Source organism: Chelonoidis abingdonii, chromosome 6 (assembly GCF_003597395.2).
Source record: "Chelonoidis abingdonii isolate Lonesome George chromosome 6, CheloAbing_2.0, whole genome shotgun sequence".
NCBI lineage: Eukaryota > Metazoa > Chordata > Testudines > Testudinidae > Chelonoidis > Chelonoidis abingdonii.
In genome coordinates this window covers 118,958,639-118,972,054 of record NC_133774.1, presented here as the reverse complement: position 1 = coordinate 118,972,054, position 13,416 = coordinate 118,958,639, and positions in this window count along the sequence as shown.

The window sequence follows — 13,416 nt, the reverse complement described above, 5'->3', positions numbered from 1 at the left end:
CTTGACATATAGTGAAATATTTAGGCACACAAACAATTCTCCATTTTGCAGTGTTGTTTCCATAAGATCATCTCTTTGGCAATATTTTATTTTTAAACTGCTATAAAATATAGTAGTATCCTTCATAACATAAGTGTTCTTGCATTGTTAGCGTATCAGATTATCTTATTGTCAGATTGTTAGTGAGCAGAATTGTCTCATATCTGACCACCAATTGCTTAATAGGAAATTTGTATGCTAAGCTGAGGCAGGGATTTTATGTTTGGAAATACTAGTAAATATATGACTGGAGTTCATGCATCATGCACAGGTGACAAGTTTTATGAAGGATGAATGATTTCCCCCCCCACTCTGTGTTCTTCCATCCTTTGAATGCTGTTCCAAACAGAACAACACTCAAGGAGGGGTTCTGAAAATCCATCATATTGACATTGAATGCTGTAAAACTTTTTAAATTCACAGGAAGACAATTGCACACTAACTGGGGGGAAAAACACACTTTGGTATACAGTGTAATTTATGGAAATACGTATCAGTTGACCACTCTGAAGTTAACTATCTTCCTAAAATAGAAATGTTCTCTTACCTCATCTTTCTCTCCCACACTAGCAGCGATTTCATTTCACACTTTCACACTCGCAGTGCAATGTGTTGCAAACTAATAAGCACTAGTGGGTACATGTACAGGTGTTGGCAGCAGCTCACCAGTCTCCAATTCATTGAATTCCCATGAAAGCGCTACAGACACAATTTTCCAGGCTCTACAGCAGACAGTGTTATCACCATATGCAACAGGTTGCTGGCCTAGGGGATAGGTGGAAGCCATAGATTTGATGTATCTTGATTTTTAGTAAGGCTTTTGACACAGTCCCTCATGGTCTTCTCATAAACAGACTAGGGAAATGTGATGTAAATGAAATTACTATCAGGTGGGTGCACAATTGATTGAAAGACCGTACTCAGAGAGTAGATATCAATGGTTTGCTGGTCAAACTGGGGGGGATTAACTAGTGGGGTGCTGCACAGTTAGTCCTGGATCTAGTATTAGTCAATATTTTCATTAATGACTTGGATAATGGAGTGGGGAGCATGATTATAAAAATGTGCAGATGATACCTAGCTGGGAGGGGTTGAAAGACAGGATTAGAATTCAAAATTATTGTAACAAATTGGAGGATTGGTCTGAAATTAATAACATTAAATTAAATAAAGACAAGTGCAAACCACTACCCTTAATGTAACCCACACACCTCCTGGGTGTGGTGTTCTGTCCCATCTAGTGGCATTGAGATCACTTAAAGAGAGAGATTAATGAGTCTGCTCTGCAGCCTTAGCTAACAGCCAGTTGGCTTTTAGCTCATGCAGTAGAGGCTCATGCAGTAAGCTCCAGAAGTCCCAGGTTTGATCCTGCCTGCCAACAAGCGGGGTTTGTTGGTGTTACATTAGGAAATAAAAAGAAAAAAATCAAATCCCCAACTGCCACACTGGGCAGGGGGTAGTACCAATGAAAAGGATCTGGGGATTAGAGTAGATCCCAAATGGAATGACTCAGCAGGATGATGCAGTTGCAAAAAAGATTATGGGACATATTAATAGCAGCGTCTTATGTAAGATACACAAGGTAACTCTCCCACCATACTCAGGACTGGTGGGGCCTCATCTGGAGCACTGTGTCCAGTTCTGGGTGTGACAGAATGCAATTTCCTGCACTATCCTCCATAAACCTTATTACATTACGTTTAATAACTTTGGGGTCCATTTTATTAAAAGGGGAATTCTGTATATGTTATTGTTGGATTGTCTGAAACATTTCTAGGAGACTGACTAATGTAAACAGAGGGGAAACGTGAGGAACTTGAAAGAACTATTTGTTACAATATATGTGAAATGGGTTTCCTAAGAATTTCTTGGGAGGTCTTTCGAAGCTATCCCTGGGAAGAAAACCCATTGTCTGCTAATTGCCTGTTCCTGGAAACTCCAGATCAAAGACCCCTGAACTGTATAAAGGAGGGACTAAATTTTTCTGAGTGTGTTTTAGTTCTGCGCTGAGGCTGCTATGAACTTGTGACAAGAGGGGAGACCCCTTTGTGGAGTATGAACAACTAATCACCTGCCAGAGCCCTTGCTGGAGTTGGGGTCATTTCTGGCAAGCTTATTAGCACGCCTGTAGGTTCTTTTATTGTTTTTAATATGTTTTCTCTTTAATGATTTTCCCTAAGAACCAATAAGCTTGCATAAAAAGAGCTTGGGGCAGCTTACTTTGGGGCAGTTACGCTGATGAGAAAGCAGCAGGTCTGCTTAGGCAGACTGTCTTTTCCTGGGAAATACACAGTGAAGGCAGAGAACTGTCCAGCCTGGAGAAGATGCCGTGGTCAGAAGGGAGAGAGACATATCTCTCCACCCAATAGAGGCTTTGGCCAATGGAGTAGGAAGCCTGAGAGTGGGTGCCTTTGCTGGACCTCTGAGGGGAAATACAGGTGCAGTTGTTCTGCATTGTGACACTGGGCAAAGAAAGATGGGGATAAATTGCAGAGAGTCCGGAGGAGATCAATAAAATTGATTAAAAAAACCTTAGACCTTGTCTACACTGCCACTTTATAGTGCTGCAACTTTCTTGCTCAGGGTTGTGAAAAAACACCCGCCTGAGCACTGCAAATTTCAGCACTCCCAGCACTGATAGATGCTCCTCTCATGGAGGTGGTTTTTTAATAGCACTGGGAGAGCTGGTGCCATGACTACACAGCCACGTTGAACTTTAACGTTGCTAGGAAGACATACCCTTACTTATGAGGTTAAAAAGAAAAAAAAACTTGGCTGTGTTTAGTCTTGAGAGAAGAAGACTGAGAGGGGATCTGATAATCTTCAAATACGTTAAGGGGTGTTAAAAATGGGCAGGGACTAATTGTTCTCCATATTCTTGAAGAGAGGACAAGAAGTAATAGGCTTAATCTTCAACAATGGAAATTTAAGTTAGATGTTAGGAAGAAAAAACAAGCTTTCTAACTAGAGTAGTTAAGCTCTGGAATAGGCTTCTAAGGGAGGGTGTAGAATCTCCATCATTGGAAATTTTAAAGAACGGATTGGACAAACACGTCAGGGATGATCTAGGTTTACATGGTCTTGCCTCAGCACTGGGGGCTGGACTAGATGACCTTTTGAGGTACCTTCCAGCCCTACATTTCTATGGTTCTATGAAAAGGTGTCTAATATAAAATGTGCAACCTACCACAGATCTATTGAATCGCTCATGCCCTGCCGCCCAGGCTCTGTTCATCCTCTGCAGGGCGAAAGGGGGAGAGAGATGCTTCCTTCCTTACCTTCATTGCACAGAGCAAAAAAAACTTGTTTTAAAGTTTTTTTTTTTTTTTAAAAAAAACCCTTGTGATTGGTGCAGTTTGTTTCAGTAGAGGGCTGGTTTTTTTTTAAGGTGGTGTGTTTTCCTACTCGGAATTTGGAGAGTTGGAATTGCGACTAACCATTCTGATTCTCATGGATCTGTCCCTGCATGGCAGTTGGGATCCTGAATTCTATTTGGCATTGTGACACAGCTCTCATCTACTTTGTGATGCCTTCTGTGAAGAGCAACCTAGCTGACTCAAGGGAACTAGTAATGGGATACAGAATCTTTCCATCTAGGTCAGCAGTTCAAATCCAGGCCTTATTCAGTAGTGACTGAACGTCATTAGCCTGCATGGCTCTTCAGTGACCTCAGTATGGTTTCCAGTTAAAAGCTGCTCACATCATAAAAACTACTGTCATAATAGTAATCGTTACTTAATAGCACTTTCCATTATCAGCTGGCACCCTGGTGGGCAGTGAGGCTGAGGAGATAAAGGACATAGAGAATGATTTATCTTTTCTGCCCTAGAGGAAGTTCTGCTGGGGCAGACTTGAAGCTTTGGCAAGAGCGCAATTTTCACAAGCATTAACAAGCCCTTACATGATTATTTAATGGCAAATTCAAAGTTTCTAATGTAAGAGTTTGATTAAACGTCACTGTTGTTTTTTAATTGTGGTACCTTTGGTCACACTGACCAGTGTTTGATGGAAAGTTTCTGATCTGTTAGGTTCAAAGGAAATGCAACCTCATAGAACCAAAGAAATGACGGAGAGAGAAGGAAACAGGGGAGGTCAGGACAGGATGAGAGCCCACTAGATAGGCTTAGCAGAATTCAGTGTATATATATATACACTATGGATGTTGATTTTAAAATTTCAGTTATGGGGGGGGGGGGTCAAACAATAGTTACTGACAGCAGTTGTTGAGATTCAAAAAGATAAAGATTTAAAACTGTTAAGACACAAATTGTCAGGATCCCATGTCAAAATATAGAAAAAAATTATCCTTAAATCCAACTTTCTCAAGCAGTATTTTTATATCATTGCCTGCCTGTATATTTTTGTTATCAGTCAAAATGTTTTTTCAACAGTTTGTTTGTGGATGGAGAAATTGCCATTTACTAGTTAGAAAATCAAATGCTTTCAAGCCTAATCATGATGCAGGACAGTTTGAGGAACTAAAAGTAATACATGCCCAATGCCCAGACTTTTCCTACAATTTTTTCCACTAATATGGGTGAGCTCATTTTCTTTAATTGGCTACCAAATTGACTCCGTCCCATAAGCTGGAAGGAAATAGAGTGAACTCTGTCTTCAAAATTCTCAGTCTCTAAGTTGACCACCAGAGCAGGTTTATCTTTTACTGCTGTAGGCAATTCCAAAATATTCAGCGTTAACTGGATAACCCAACCATCCTCCGACACCAGGAAGTGTCCATGAGTTGTTCAGTGACTGAAAGCTATCTTTTAAGGCTGGACAGAGGGCTGTCATACAAGCAGCTTAGAACTACTACTCCAGGAAAAAAGAGAAAAGAAATCTTAACTGTTGTCTTCTCTCTACTTACTGGAGCCTCACGAATTCTCCTGCGAGAACATATGGCATATTCTGGGGATGGATCACCAATGACAGACATTTATCACACAGATATTTCTGCTGGCAGGGGGTAACTATTCAATACCAAGATGTTGACAAATCCCTGAAGTATGGGTATTTCACACAAAAGATTGGCCCATGGTGAGTGTATATAATCTCCCTCAATGCCTACCTGGGCATCTTGCTTCACTGAGGTGTAAGTTAGATAGCAGATGCTTAGACCAGGAAGTTATCCAGATTCATTTTTTAAATAGTGCATAGAACACCATACTTTGTTTAGTCTCACTCTCTGTATGAAGTGCATATCTGTATTATTTGTAGATTGCTGGTCACGTGGTATCTCAGCATCAAACCCTGATCCAGCAAATCACTTAAGTACATGCTTTGCTTTAAGCATGTGGATGTTCTAGCTGACCTCCGGGGGGATTACTCATGTGCTTAAAGTTCAGCAGCTACTAAATAGTTTCCTGGGTCAGGGCCCAATAGTGCAGCTCAGCATGGTCTGTTCCATATGTAACTTCACAATTAGTGGCACTTGAGATTGTTAGCTCATTACATTCCAGGTATACTACAAGAATAGTACCTGAAACTACTTGTAAGTAATTATTTTCAATTGCTCTAAGGTTCCATAAGAGATTTAGAAGCCACTCCCTTCTTTGTAGACTGAAATGGACAATCTGCTAGCTGAAAAGTAAAGCAATGGAACAAGTGATTAAAATGTGATGCCATGAGGAGTGTTAGCTTTTGGAGTGTGATAAAGAAAATAAAACAAGCCAAGATAATAGTTGAAAAGCAAAGGTTTCTGTTTACTATCTCTCTTTAGCTAAATGTGGCAGCTGTAGCACATACTCCTTAATATACAGCCTCTAGATGTGCAGCATTGTGAAGAAACAGTTCAAAGACATTTTAGGTCCCCTGATTCTACTGCAACCAGTGCTGAAAGAGAACTGAAAATAAAACCTGGGGAGATGGGGGAAATTGCCCCAACTCCTGAAACCTTTGACATAGGGCTAAAATCAAAAGTATATAGAACTTATTTTAAGGTTCTGAAATAACCAGTTAAGATTTCTGCTTTTGTTTATTTTTTTTTAGTTTTGTTTCTGGTTATGATAGGAACTAGCATTTCTGAAACAACACAAGAAAAATAAGTTGAGCTGAGCCAAAATTCAGGATAGAACATACCAAAGCTGATAGCTGTGGCCTATTCTCTATAAGAAGCCTTTTGGTGTTTTTAGCCATAAGTGGAAGCAGAAATCATGTAAAAAACCTTGATTTTGCAAGATTCTAAGGCCCATTTTGAATAACTGACATAAGCTTCCAAGTTTGGATGCTCTTCCAAATTCAGTCTAAACCTTTTGAGGATCCTACATTGCTTCCTTCCAGTGTACCGTAGCCCAGTGGGCTAGGTTGCCTTTGTTGTGTTCACTGCTTTGCATTGTGTTCTGCTTTGCATTATATTCAGCAGTAATGCAAGAAACCTACAGGCCTGTATCCAATAAGACATTAGCTTCAGCAAGTTAGCATAAGGCTTGAGGCCTATGGATAAACTTTGCCCAGATAAACAGCCCAGCAGAAAATCCCAAGTATTTGGGGAGCTGAAAATAGAGTTTAAGGAGAAGTTCTGACCACAGGTACGAGTCAACCACTGACGTACATAACAGGCATATGAGATACATGTAAGGCTAGCCTGCTTGCTTGCCTACGTATCTTTTCTTACAAGTTTCTTATTTTCTTCTGGGTTTGATTATTTGCTTTATTAGGTTTATAGGTTTATATTAGAGCCAGGCTTTGGAGCAGAGCCCAGGGTGGGAGCGCGGGGCTGCTCCAGAGCAGTGGAGCTGCAGGTTTTTGCCTGGAGCTGGAGCACAGCTCCAAAGCCCCATATTAGAGTATATTTTGGCTGTAACACAAGCGACCTATGGGCCATATCCTGTATGCTGAGCTAAGGCAAAGCTAGCAGACATATGTTTGGGACTTTTCACCTAGATAGATGGTGATGAGTTAAAGCATAAGGTCTGTATATGGCTGTGACCATATAGAGGATGTGTTGAAATAGGTTCGCGTAGCGGGGCTTCCTAAGTTCATACCCTTTTAAACTTAACAGGTACACCACATGGGGGCTAGGCGTCTGGTTTTCGACTGGAATGCCCCATTAAAAAGCTGACCGGACCGCTAAAAGTTTGGCCGGCAGCACAGCAGGGCTGAGGCAGGCTCCCTGCCTGCTCTGGTTCTGTGCAGCTCCTGGAAGCGGCCAGCATGTCCCTCCTGCCCCTCGATGCATGAGTGGCCAGAGAGGCTCCGTACGCTACCCCAGCCTCAGGCACCAGCTCCGCAGCTCCCATTGGCCAGGAATTGAGGTCAATGGCAGCTGTGGGGGTGGCACCTTTGGGCACAGGCAGAGCACATGCAGAGCCCCCTGGCCTCTCCGCATAGGAACTTGATGGGGGGACATGCTTCCGCTTCTGGGAGCCACGTGGAGCCAGGGCAGGCAGGAAGCTTGCCATATCACTGCTGTGTCGCCGACTAGGAGCTACCTGAGGTAAGAACTGCCTAATCGGAGCCCACACCCCAAACCCCCTTCCGCACTTCAATACCCTGACCGAGATCAATACTCCCTCCCACATCCTAACTCTCTTCTAGATCCCACACCCCAACTCCCTAGCCCTGTTTGGAACCTCTCCTGCACCTAACTCCCTCCCAGAGCCTGCACCCCTCACCCTTTCCTCCACCCCAACCCTCTGTCCCAGGTTGAAACCCACTCCTGCACCCTAACTCCCTCCCAGAACCTGTACTTTGCACCCCCAGCCCTGAACCACCCTCCTGCACTCCAAAGCCTTCAGCCCCAACGCAGAGCCCCTCTTGCATCCCAAACACCTCATTCCTGGTCCTACCCCAGAGCCTGCACCCCCAGCCAGAGCCCTCACCCCTTCCTGCACCACCCCTCCTCCCCAGCCTGGCACCCCTCCCACACTCTGAACCCCTCATTTCTGCCCCAGCCTGGAGCCCGCACCCCAATCCGTAGGCTTCACCTCCTTCCACACCTCAACCCCAGCCTTGTAAAAGTGAGTGATGGTGGGGAGAGTCAGCAAGGGAATGACGAAGATGGAGTGAATGGGGGTGGTGGAGAGAAGGGACAGGGCCTCGGGGAAGAGGGAGGGCAGGTGGCAGGGCAAGGGTATTCAGTTTTGTGCGATTAAAAAGTTGGCAACCCTAACACAACAACTTGGAAAGAACTGAAATAACTGGTTAGGACAGAAATAACAAATGTAATACCTAACCACAAAAGGGCCATGAAAACGAATTGATGTGTATGATAATAAGGTGAGATCATTGATATACTAACCTATAGGAAAAAGACACTCTAACATTAGTAAGATAAGGAAATACAAATGAGGAAAGGGAGAAAATCCCTTGCTGAATATGCATCAAACATAACAGGGTCAGTGTAACATATTATAAAGGTGGCCTCCCAGCCTAGGGGCGGTAGGAGAGAGAGAGAGAGTAGTAGACCTTGGGAGGTGCCAGAATGATGGCCACTGGTGGTGATGGGGAAGAGGATGGTGATGAGGAAGACTATATCTAACACTTCAAGTTCTTTTACAAGGGATGATGTGAGTATATGGATATGTAGATGTACGTTCTGTACTATCTCTACCTACCTTACCAAGCTGGGGTGTTTGTGGCTGTGCTAAATGTGTTAATAAACTATATTTGTAAATATAAGAGTTCCTATAGTGTCAGTCTTGCAACTGTGCATATTGGGGATCCCAACTATATAATAATTTAAATGATACTGGGCCTGATCTTGGGGCAAGAGCCTGTCAACCATCAAAATGATAACTGGGGATACTTAAGTAATCAATATAATTAATACATAATCTAAAAATTGGGCAGCAGTACTCTGTTCATAGGAATTGTTCTCGTTTTCAGTAAAGCAAAATAGTGATTTGCATATTTCACTTAATATCACAATCCCCAAAATAATAACCTTTATGGGAAGTGGAAGTATGGGTTGATGAAATGGGAATCAGAAGCAGGGCCAGGTTAAATTATAGGCACTGTACGCCTGTCCCTAGGGTCCTAGCTCCTGAAGTCACATGATGAGATCAACTTTTCAGCATTTATTTGAAAATAATGTGTTCAGCTTTCACTGATGCAGAGAAAATCTTGAACATGTAAACTGAATGTAACTGGTGGCTATTGGAGTCTGTAGGCAGCCTGAGACAATAGCTCCAGGAAGTGTGAACTGCCCTATTCATCTTTACTGGGAAACCTGCTACGTTGCCGTGAGGTGGGTGGGGCCACAGCACTGTGGCGGGGCCATGTGCATTATGCCTAGGGACTCAGATTGTGCCTTACTTTAACCATGCTCAGGCAATCTAGATTCTGTTTCCAACTCTGTCATGGACTTCCTGTGTGATCTTGGGCACAGCTCTTCCTGTATGAAACCAGGACAGTGATAATGCTACTTACTAGAAGTGGATGGTTACAATTAGCAAAATAATTTCCGATAATATTCCAGTGACTTTGAAATGAGTTAAGGCCAGGTGCATACTATAAACTTAAATTGGTGTAACTATGTTGCTCAGGGGTGTGAAAAATCCACAGCCTGAGTGATGCATTTATATTGACCTAACTCCTGATGTAGACAGCTCTTTCGAAGGGGAGGGCTTCTTCTGTCAACATAGCTACCGTCTTTCACAGAGGTGGATTAACAATGCCAACGGGAGAAGCTATCCCATCAGTGTAGTAGCATCTTCACTAAAGTTGCACTGCTGTGGCATTTAAAATGTAGACCTGCCCCTTACACTGTGTTTTCCCCCTTCCTTTTTATTTTCCCTTAGATATTCTAGTAAGCAAGTTTGCCAGCAGGAATGTTTGAGGAAATGGTGAATTGAAACCAAAGGTTGGAGAATAATTGTGGAGGGCAAATTTTGAATTTGTAAAATCAGGTATTGTCACTGGAGAACTGGATTCCATAAGAGTTAGTTTTCAAGTCAGAGCACAGTAACTTCCTGGATGATCACTCCAAACTAGTAAATGTGGCTCGGATTTCAAACATTGAATATTTGCAGTCAGCTGCTTGTGAAAGAGCTACACACGACTCTTCGCATAAGTTATTTGGAGAACAAATTTCAAGTAACAAATAAGAGAAAATTGCAGTGTGATCACACAAAATGTGGGTGAAAGGGAGAGATGAAATTTGTCAGTTGAGCTACAGGTTAACTAGCATAGTTTTATCCCTAGTGTACAGAGAGTGATGTTGGCTGTCCATATGCTCAGCTAGGGTAATGCTGAAGTTTTTAGGGTGCCATCCAGGAAGAAGGCAAAAACCTCATAGAGTAGGATTGGAAGGGGTCTCTCACACAGAATCTCTCTAGACATGTGGAAAGGCAGGCAAGTAAACACACAGACCCAACTCCTCGGTTGGTGTAAAGGAGTGTCATTTCATTGAAGTTAATGTAACTATGCTCATTAGGGGCCTGGCTCATACTCTGGGGGGGCAGGGGGGAACATTTTGCTAGCCTGATTAAACAAAATACAGTAGATGTTTCATGTCACCATACCTGCTGACATCACAAAGATAAAGATCATATAGTCATATTGACAGGTTTAAGAATAGCAACTGTGTTAGTCTGTACCCGTAAAAAGAACAGGAGTACTTGTGCACCTTAGAGACTAATACATTTATTTGAGCATAAGCTTTTGTAGCCCATGAAAGCTTATTCTCAAATAAATTTGTTAGATAATCATATTGATACTCTTTCTGTTGATGTATCATGACATTGATGCATTTCAGATATGGGAGGAGAATACATATTTACCAAGAAAGCACATTGGACAAGTCATTTTATCTTAGCATGTAAATATCAGTTCTTGATTCTGACTCTGAAGAAGCCTATTTAATTATGTGAATATGTAATTGATTCGGTGAATATAAATGAACTCCTATCAAAGGATCTAAGAACCAAGTTTTAAATTCTAGAAGTCATGTATATGCAAAGTAATTAAAAGTGATTAAACACATACACACACATTCACTCTTTCATTCAGTCTGAGTTCTTCTTGACATAACAGGTTCAAAGCTCAACCACAGTTGTTTATGCAGTGAATAATATTGTAAAGGTTCGTCATGCAAAGTGAATGATCATTTAACAAGTGGCTCTAATTAGTAAAGTTGTAAAAACTTTGGCTAGGATCAACAGCTGGTGTAAATTGACATTGAAGACAGTGAAGCATATTGATTCACATCAGCTGAGGATCTGTCTGGTAATTTTTCTCCCCCACTTAAAATCTTAGAAGATTAGGGTTCGAAAAAGACCTCAGGAGGTCATCTAGTCCAACCCCCTGCTCAAAGCAGGACCAACACCAATTAAATCATCCCAGGCAGGGCTTTGTCAAGCCAGGCCTTAAAAACCAATAAAGGTGGAAATTACACCACCTCCCTAGGTAACCTATTCCAGTGCTTCAGCACCCTCCTAGTGAAATAGTTTTTCCTAATATCCAACCTAGACCTCCCCCACTGCAACCTGAGACCATTACTCCTTGTTCTGTCATCTGCCACCACTGAGAACAGCCAAGCTCCATCCTCTTTGGAACCACCCTTTGGGTAGTTGAAGGCTGCTATCAAATCCTCACTCATTCTTCTCTTCTGCAGACTAAACAAGCCCAGTTCCCTCAGCCTGTCCTCGTAAGTCATGTGCCCCAGCTCCTTAATCATTTTCTTTTTCCTCTGCTGGACTATCTCCAATTTGTCCACATCTGTAGTGGGGAGCACAAAACAGGACGCAATACTCCAGGTGTGGCCTCACCAGTGCTGAATAGAGGGGAAGAAATACTTCTCTCGATCTGCTGGCAGTGCAGCCCAATATGCCATTAGCCTTCTTGGCAACAAGGGCACACTGTTGACTCATATCCAGATTCTCATCCACTGTAAACCCCAGATCCTTTTCTGCAGAACTGTCACTTAGCCAATCGGTCCCCAGCCTGTACCAATGCATGGGATTCTTCTGTCCTAAAGGCAGACTCTGCACTTGTCCCTGTTGAACCTCATCAGATTTCTTTTGGCCCAATCCTCTAATTTGTCTTTGTCACTCTGCTCCCTATCCCTACCCTCTAGGGTATCTACCTCTCCCCCCAACTTAGTGTCATCTGCAAACTTGCTCAGGGTGCAATCCATCCCATAATCCAGATCATTAATGAAGATGTTGAACAAAACCATCCCTAGTACTAACCCCTGGGGCACTCCACTTGATACCAGCAGCCAACTAGACATTGAGCCATTGATCACTACCCGTTGAGCCCGACAATCTAGCCAGCTTTCTATCCACCTTATAGTGCATTCATCCAATCAATATTTCTTTAACTGTCAAGATATATCACATCCACCACTTTCCCCATATTCACAGAGCCAGTTATCTCATCATAGAAGGCAATCAGGTTGGTCAGGCATGACTTTCCCTTGGTGAATGCATGTTGATTGTTCCTGATTATCTTCCTCTCCTCCAACTGCTTCAAAATGGATTCCTTGAGGACCTGCTCCATGATTTTCCAGGGACTGAGGTGAAGCTGACCAGTCTGTAATTCCCCATTTTATCCTTCTTCCCTTTTTTAAAAGACTGGCAGTATATTTGCCTTTTTCTCGGTCATCTGAGACCTTCCCCGATCCCCACGGGTTTTCAATGATAATGGCCAATGGTTCTGGAATTACATCACCGAACTCCCTCAGCACCCTTGGATGCATTAGATCTGGCCCCATGGACTTGTGCATCTCCAGCTTTTCTAAATAGTCCTTAACCTGTTTTTTCACCACTGAGAGCTGCTCACCTCCTTCCCATACTGTGCTTTCCAGTGTAGCAGTCTTCCTCCAATTCCTCTGGACTAAGAAAACTCAAAGCACCAAACAGGGTAGATGTAAGGTTGTCCTGTTAGAATGTTCTTGATATTTTTGGTGGGAGTGACTGCAGAGGATCCCTCCCAGCTGTCTGTTGACAGGCTCTGAAGGGAGATCCCAGGTGTCTGTCCTGGAACAGAACAAACAATGCCTATGAATATGGCCTTGATGACTGCTGAATATTTTTAGACAAATAGTTTGCATCTGTTTACAAGTTTCAATGTCAGACTCAGAGACCTTGTAGAAAATCTGTCATGAAGCATTAGCTGCCTTCTGCGCAAATAGGAATCAGACTGTCAGGTCTTTGTAGGAGCTTGTCTTCAAAAAAAGATGGAAAATGTCACTTCTTGGGCTAGTTTTAATGTGAAATTTTCCTTTCTTGTTGATTTTTTCCAACAGGAGTTGGCTAGGGTTCTATCCTGAACAGTGCTGAGCGCCTTCAGTTCTCTTGGAATCCAGTGGCAGTTGAGAGTGCTTAGCACCTTGTAGGATGGGATTTTTAAGTATGCAAGCTCTGTTGTAATGCTTTGCCTGTCCCCATTGTTTGTATACTGTACCTGAGGAATTTGGTGAACAGAGCATTTTCCTTG